We start from the raw sequence: 8,775 nt of genomic DNA on the forward strand, positions 1-8,775 counted from the left end.
TTTTCTAAAAATTTATTTATTCATTTATGGTATATATATGTACACTGTCTGCTTTCTTCAGACACACCAGAAGAGGGCATCGGATCTCATTACAGATGGTTGTGAGCCACCCTGTGGATGCTGGGATTTGAACTCAAGACATCTGGAAGAGCAGTCGGTGCTCTTTACCACTGAGCTATCTCTTCAGCCTGCATTTGGTGTTTTAACTCTTATGTGACAGGAGGAATTTCTCTTCTGGTCCAATCTATTCGGAGTTCTGTAGATTTCTTATATTTTTATGGGCATCTCTTTCTTTAGGTTAGGGAAGTTTTCTTCTATAATTTTGTTGAATATATTTACTGGCCCTTTACGTTGGGAGACTTCACTCTTTTCTATACCTATTATCCTTAGATTTGATCTCATTATGTCCTGGAATTTCTGTAAGTTTTGGGCTAGAAGCTTTTTGCATTTTACATTATCTTTGACAGTCGTGTCATTGTTTTCTATGGTATCTTCTGCCCCTGAGATTCTCTCTTCTATCTCTTGTATTCTGTTGGTGATGCTTGTATCTACGACTCCTTGCTTTCTTCCTTAGGTTTTCTATATCCAGGGTTGTTTCCCTTTGTGCTTTCTTTATTGTTTCTATTTCCATTTTCAAATCCTGAATGGTTTTGTTCAATTCCTTCACCTGTTTGCTTATGTTTTCCTGTAATTCTTTCAGAGACTTTTGTGTTTTCTCTCTAAGGGCTTCTACTTGTTTATTTGTGTTTTCTAGAATTTCTTTAAGGGGGTTCTTTATGTCTTTCTTAAAGTCCTCCATCATTATAAAAAATGTGATTTTAAATCTAAATCTTGTTTTTCTGGTGTGTTTAGATATCCAGTATTTTCTTTGGTGAGAGAACTTGGCTCTGATGATGCCAAGTAGTTTCAGTTTCTGTTCCTTAGTTTTCTGTGCTTGCTTCTAGCCATTGGATTGTCTCTGATGTTTGCTTATCTTGGTATTTCTGACCTGCTGTAGCCATCTGTGTCAGCACTCCTGTAAAACTGTTTTCCTGTTTTCTTGCACTCTTTCCTGAGAAAAGTTGTTCTGATTTAAGGTATGTCAGCACTCCTGGAGACTGTTTTCCAGCTCTAAAGAGGAGCAGGAATTAAAGGGTCCTTCCTTGATTGCCCGTAGGTCCTTCCACCCAGCAGGCACAGTTGGCAATATGCAACTCCCTCTTGGGTCTGGACTGTGGGTAGATGGTAGTCTCTTCTGACTTCTCAGGAGTATCCACACTTCTGAGAGTCCAGCTCTCTCTCCCCCATGGGATTTGGGTGCAGGGAGCTGTTTGTATGGTTTAGTTCGGTCCTGGGGCAGACAAGAAACACATGTCCTGGTGGCTGTCTCTTCCTATATCCCTCTGTCTAGAAGCACTGTGCAGTTTCTCCTTGGACCAGGGATATGGGCAGAGGTGTGCAGAGGTAGCAGTCAAACCTGTGGTCTCAGGATGACTGCATTCCTGGGTGGTCAGCTATCTTCCTTGAAGCATATTTTGAGTATATACCCAGGATTGATATAGCTGGATCCTCAGTACTATGTACAATTTTCTGAGGAACCATCAGACTGATTTCCAGGGTTGTTGTACCAGTTTGCAATTCAATGTAGAATGGAGGACTGCTCCTCTTTCTCCACATCCTCAACAGTAACTGCTGTCACCTGAGTTTTTTATCTTAGCCATGCTTACACATATGTTGTGGAATCTCAGGGTCATTAGGATTTGCATTTTCCTGGTGGTTAAGGATGTTCAAAATTTCTTTAGGTAGTTCTCACTCCTAAATTGAGAATACTTTGTTTGGCTTGTATGCCCATTCTTTATTTTCTTTCTTTTTTTCTTCTATTTAAATGTTATCCCCTTTTACAGTTTCTCCCCCAGAAACCCTCTCTTCTATCCCCCAACCCATGCTTCTTCCACGGTATTCCCACCCAACCTCTCCTTCCCAACTTCCCACCCTGACATTCTCCTACACTGGGGCATAAAGCCTTGACATGACCAAGGGCCTCTCCTCTGATCGAGGCCCAACATGGCTATCCTCTGCCACATATGTGGATGGAGCCATAGGTCCATCCCTATGTTCTCTTGGGATGGTGGTTTAGTCTGTGTGAGCTCTGTCCGGTTGGTTGATATTGTACCACATTTTTAATTGGGTTATTTGGTTTCTGTGGTCTAACTTCTTGAATTCTTTACATTTATTGGATAGTAGCCCTCTTTTAGATGTAGGATTGGTAAATACCTTTTTCCAGTCTGTTGGCTGCCATTTTGTCTTATTGACAGTGTCATTTGCCTTACACGACCTTTTCAATTTGATGAAGTACCATTTATTAATTGTTCATCTTAGAGTATAAGCCATTGGTGTTCTGTCCAGAAAATTTTCCACTGAGTCCATGTGTTCAAGGCTATTCCCCACGTTCTCTTCTATTAGATTCACTATATCTGGTTTTATGTGGAGATCCTTGATCCACTTGGACTTGAGCTTTGTACATGGAGATCAGAATGGATTAACTTGTATTCTTCAACATGCTGATTGCCAGTTGAACTAGCACCATTTTGCTGAAAATGCTGTCTCCACTGGCTGGTTTTAGCTTTGTCAAACATGAAGTGACTATATGTGCATGTGTTAATTCCTGGGTCTTCAATTCTATTCCGTTGATCTACTTTCTTTTCTTTCTACCAATATGATGCAGTTTTTATAACCATTACTCTATAGTAGAGCTTGAGTTTAGGGATTGTGATTCCCCCAGACGTTCTTTCATAGTTGAGAATGTGCAATCCTTTTTAAGCTGGTAGCCAGCCCATCCTAGAATGGATTGAAGCAGGACACAGTTTAGGACATAGAAGTACAGATAGATAATTGCTGCTCTTCTAGCTCTCTAGCTAGCTGAATCCTTACTTATTGCTTCTGTAGACTTAAGAGTCTTTTTCTCATTCTGTGGATTAAAACTGTTGGCTTCTTTTTTGTTGATAAATCTGTGTTTTATTAATTGTTGAAACTTTATATTATTTTTCTGTGCTTTATTAAGTGCCCAAAATTAAAGTGCTTATTACTGTCTTTTCTTCATTATATACTGAAAATTTAACTTTTTATTACTGTTATGTGCTAAAAACTGAACATTCTTTTACTTGTGCTTTAAAAGTACTAATATATGGAAATCAACACATACTATTTACTAATCAGAATTCAGTAAAGGATTTATTGTTAGTGTTTCTTTTTTGGCCAGCATGCTCGGTTAACTTATTTTGAACCAGAGAGGAAGGAAAGGAAAAGTATCAAAATGCTTTATGTAGGCAAATATGCAGAGACACATACACACTCATACACTCACTCTCTCTCTGGGCCTTACTATCCCTCACAATCAATTCCATAAGTATTCCTTCATGCTTACATATATACATACACACATCATATAGATAAATAGTCATTTCCATTTGCATGGATAGATGGATGGGTGGGATAGAGCTCCCTAAGTCAAATCATCCTACCAAAAATTTCATGTCTTTCTCTGTCCTTTTTATACCCTTTTAAGATAAAAAGTTCTTTAGAAAATTACGCCAAGGATAAAATTTTACATAAAATGGCAGTTACAAACAGGTTTTGATATTAAGTTCAAAGCACTGTTTCTTTCTATATGGTCATTGTCAGCTCAAAGCAACGGTTTTTCCATGATCTTGCCTTGCAATAGTGTAAAGCTGTGGTGGCTTTATCCTTGGACCTAAATATTTTTCCTTGAACACAAGCTTTTCCCAAGTCTCTTTCCCTTTTTGGTTAATTATGAAATCTCATTGTATTTCTTATTTTGCAAAATTTTCTTACTATTATGAGGAGTGGGCTTATTCTATTATTGATTTCAAATTTATCAGATCTTTCTAACAAAGCAGCTAAGACTATCACCTAAGACTCCCTTTCTAAAATTAATTGACTCAAATCCAGGAATTATCTAGAATCGACTGACTGTTAACATTGTGTTCGCAGACGTTCATATTTATGTGTTGATCTTGAAATCTTATCAACAGGAAAGTCATATCGGCAGTAAGAAGCAATGCTGAGGTGAAGTCCCTTTGAATCCTTGTAAATGAGCTCATCCATTGTAGGCCTTGTAAAAATAGTGGGTCACCTACAGGAAGTCTACCTGCTAGCCTCTCCTAGATGGCTGCTGTAACTTTTAGACTAAGAATATGAAAAGAAGACTGTAATATCTTAGATAGGTAAGGATCTTTTATGATAGAAAATTTAATGTTATGAAGGGCTAATTAGATTAATAATAATTCATGTAAGATGTATGTCTAACTGCTTATATCTTTGCTAAATGCTCAAATGAAGGTGCTAAATAACTTACATAAGAAACGGCATATGTCTTCCTTGTTAAAATGGGAATACACTCAAAGCAAGAGTTTTTATATGGTCTTGCCTTATTATAATGAAAATTTGTGGCTCTGTCCTTGGGCCTAAATATTTTTCCTTGAACACAGATTTTTTCTTCTTGTCTCTGGAAAGAGGAACTTGTATCCCTTCCACTTATAAAGGACTGCCACCTATGAACTTATCAAAGTCAATGCTGTCCACTAATATTTGTTTTACTGGACAACATCCTTGGCAGATTAGAATTAACATTGTTCTTTTTTAACCCCCTGGGGTGACTATTTTGGTTTCTGTACTGTGCCAAAACTCAGGATTAAAAAACTCAAAAGTCTCTTGATGGACTGCACCCATGATTAAAAGTTTAATTTGAAACTAAAGGAGCTACAATTTAAAATTAGGATTTTGAAGGATAAACATAAATTCTTTGTCTTTGAAAAGCTACACTCATAAGCTCTTAAGAGTAAGTTAAAAAAAAAAAAAAATACTTATGTGGGGCCAACCAGCGCCAGCCCTTGGTTTTTTTTGAGCACCTGAAAACAGCCCTGGCCCCCACACAGGCCAGCGGGCTCCTGGGTTCGTTCGCCCCGCCCCTCCCACCTTTGCGCTTTTGGGCGCTTCGCTGGGCGCGCGTGACCTCGGCCAGGGTCTCAGAGCCGCAGCCCGGCAGCCGCCTCCACCTCAATCTGTCAGTCGGTCCCAGCAATGGCGGACAGAGGGGGCTAGAGGAGCTGCTTTTCGCCGCCGCCGATCTCTCCTGCCAGAGGCTGTGCTCTTGGCCAGCCCGCACTCGCCCCGCAGAACTCCCGGGGCGGCCGGCGGAGGTGGGAGGCGGCAGCACAGCGGCCTGGCCCCAGGGCCCACCCCCACCTGCAGCCAGGTCCTTGCTGGACTGCGCCGCCAAGACGGTGGCGGTAGTAGCGGGTGAAGGAGCGTTTCGAGCGGATCCCAGAGCCGGTGCAGCGCCGCAAGGTCTACTGGTCCTTTCCCCGGAATGAGCAGGAGATCTGCATGTACTCCAGCTTCAGTACTGGGGCGGCCAGGGCCCCCGCACGGCTGCGGGCGCGGCGGGGGTTTCGCCGGTCAAGGAGGGACCGCCCGCCGCTCCGGCCGGCTCCACCCCCCGGGGCCGCTGGGGTGGGCGCTTCACCCCGGCTGGGCGCTGGGACTGGCGCAGCGAGCGGCGGCGGCGGCGGCGGCGGCGAAGGGCTGCCGTTCTACTGGGGCATCCGTCTGCTGGACAGCGGCTCCGTGGAGAACGTGGGGCAAGTCGGCTTCCATCTGAGTGGCACAGTAACCGAACCAGCCACTGCTTCTGAATCAGCAGTGACTTACAAAGTTGTGATCAGTTTTGATCGATGCAAAATCACTTCTGTGAGCTGTGGCTGTGGAAATAAGGACATATTCTACTGTGCTCATGTGGTAGCACTCTCTCTCTACAGGATCCGAAACCAGACCAAGTCAAACTTCGTCTTCCTATCTCGAAACCCTTTTCCGATATGAACAGGGACCAGCTTCAAGTTTACTCAATATTTAATCCTTTACACCACTGAAGTTCTTCCTACCAAAGCTGGCAGGCAGATTCTGTCCTCCAGCTCCAGAAATCAACCAAGTGAATTGCGCTCCTGACCCCACAGCTGGGGCCAGCATCAATGATGAGAACTGTTGGCACTGGATGAAGAACAGGTGAAAGAACAAGTGAAGTTTTTTCTCTCTCAGCGGGGGCTACTATGGCTCTGGGAAACAGCTCAATTCAATGTTTGCCGAGGTTCGAGAGATGCTTCGGATGAGAGATTCCAACGGAGCCAGGATGCTGACACTTATCACTGAACAATTTATGGCTGATCCACGCCTCACCTCTGGAGGCAGCAAGGAACAAGCATGACAGACAAGTGCAGGCAGCTCTGGGATGAGCTAGGGGCTTTATGGGTGTGTATAATTTTAAATCCACACTGCAAACTGGAAGAAAAATCTTGTTGGCTTTAGCAGCTGCAGAAGTGAAGCAACCTGGATATCTGTCCCCTGGAGGACGGGAACTATGGGCACGAACTGCCCAGCATTACCAATGCACTTTCCCAGAGTGCCAGCCACAGCCCAGACTCTTTATCCAGACCAAGACGAACAGTCTTCACTAGAGCCATTGAAGGTCGTGAGTTACATTGGCAGGACAGCCACTTACAGCGTATAATCAGCAGTGATACCTATACAGCTCCTGCCTGCCAGGGGGAAAATGAGCGGCTACTCTTTAATTCCCATGGCCAGCCACTGTGGCTAGAGCATGTGCCTACAGCCTGTGCTTGGGTCATGGGTATCCAAAAGAAGCTCCCAGACTCACGGTGGCCATCATTAATACTCTGAGGTTGCAGCAGCAGCGGCAGCTGGAGATCTACAAACATCAGAAGAAAGAGTTGTTGCAGAGAGGAACAACAACAATCACAAACCTGGAGGGCTGGGTGGGCCATCCCCTGGATCCCATTGGCTGCCTGTTTCTCACTTTGACTGAGGCCTGCCGCCTGAACGATGACAGCTACATGGAGATGTCAGATGTGAATGAAAGCAGAGTTCCTGTCTACTAGCACGTACCTGTGACTTCTGGCTGCCCAAGCAGCAATGAGTTGTACCTGTCATTGACCCTGGAAGTCGCCATCATGGGCATGGGTCAACAGAGGGTGATGCCTGAAGGCCTCTATGCACAGGACAAGGTGTGCCATAATGAGGAGCATCTCCTAAGCCAACTCCATGAGCTGCAGCTGGATGAGGAGCTAGTTCAGACACTGGGAAAACAGTGCATCTTACTGCTGGAAGGAGGCCCCTTCAGCAGTCTAGGAGAAGTTATCCACCGCGAGACTGTTCCCATGCACACCTTTGCAAAGTATTTGTTCTCAACTCTGCTGCCTCATGATCCAGACCTGTCTTATAAGTTAGTCTTACATGCCATGAGGTTACCTGGTGGTGCCCAGCCACTATCCTCTATGGCTCACTCTCGGGCATTTGGAATCACAGCAGTGTGAACTGGCCTCCACCATGCTGACTGCTGCCAAAGCTCAAAATGCATTCAAGATTGCTACTCCCACAGACAGCAGTACAGATAGCACTCTGCTCAACGTAGCCCTGGAGCTGGGGTTACAGGTGATGCACATGACCTTATCAACCTTTAATCGGAGGTGCGGAGAGATGGTTCGATGGCTGGTTACTTGTGCTACAGAAGTGGGTGTGCGGGCCTTGGTGAGCATCTTGCAGAGCTGGTACACACTCTTCACCCCAACCGAGGCTACAAGTATTGTGGCTGCCACAGCTGTATCCCATACCATTATCCTGCCCCTCAGTCTTGACTACCCACAGCAGGAGGAACTGGCTAGCTGTGCTCACACACTGGCCCTACAGTGTGCTATGAAGGATCAACAGAGCTGTGCCTTATCAGCTCTTACACTTTGTAAGAAAGACCAAATTGTCTTTGAGGCAGCCTACCAGATTGCCATAGATGCTGCTGCTGGTGGCATGACTCATTCACAGCTGTTCACCATTGCCGGCTACATGGAGCTCCGTGGCTACCTGCTATGTGCCTTCAAGCTGGCCTCACTGGCCATGAGCCATCTTAACCTGGCCTACAACCAGGACACCCATCCAGCCTCAGTGATGTGCTCTGGGCTTGTGCTCTCAGCCACTCTCTGGGCAAGAATGAACTAGCAGCTCTCATCCTCCTGGTGGTGAAAAGTGTGCACTGCGCCACAGTGCTTTCTGTTATCCTGCATGGTGCACAATGACTGCATCAGGCCTGGCTGGCATCTCAGGCTGCCGCAGCTCTGGAAAGCTCATGTCAACAGACAAAGCTCCACTGCACCAGCTACTGGATGCAACCACCAATGCCTACATCAATATCAAACATTCCCGTCTGACACACATCAGTCCCCACCACTATGGAGAGTTCATTGAGTTTCTGAGCAAGGCTCGTGAGACATTCCTACTGCACCAGGATGGCCATTTGCAATTTGCCCAATTCATTGACAACCTCAAACAGATATACAAAGGCAAGAAGAAACTGATGCTGCTGGTTCAGGAGCGCTTTGGCTGAGAAAGTGGATAGTTTGCTGCTAGGGCAGCCTGGGCTCCCAGGTCAGGACAAGGACTCTGAAACATCTGTCTACCCTGAGAGGACTCAGTACTTGTGGCTGAGCTGAAAGTAACCCAGACCTAAGGATGGGGAGAGTCCAACTTTAGTCAGTATATCTGCCTTGGCAAGCTTCTCACTCCAGCCCTCCAGTTCCTGGAGGAGCTGGACCCTGCAGACTGGTCGAAGCCCCCACAACATGTCAACTCACGCCCTTATATCCTGCATGTCCTGGCCATTGGCCCCACTCCCTTGGCAAACACAGAACGCTGTTCCATCTCAGGTATTGCTTA

The 8,775-nt window shown here is 45.2% G+C and overlaps 1 pseudogene; it reads left to right on the forward strand.

The window, feature by feature from the left end:
- LOC116893488 overlaps nt 1–8,446 on the forward strand; it is a 28,780-nt pseudogene extending 20,334 nt beyond the window's left edge.
- Nucleotides 8,447–8,775: the final 329 nt, after the last annotated feature.

This window comes from Rattus rattus, chromosome 2 (genome assembly GCF_011064425.1).
Source record: "Rattus rattus isolate New Zealand chromosome 2, Rrattus_CSIRO_v1, whole genome shotgun sequence".
Classification (NCBI taxonomy): Eukaryota; Metazoa; Chordata; class Mammalia; order Rodentia; family Muridae; genus Rattus; species Rattus rattus.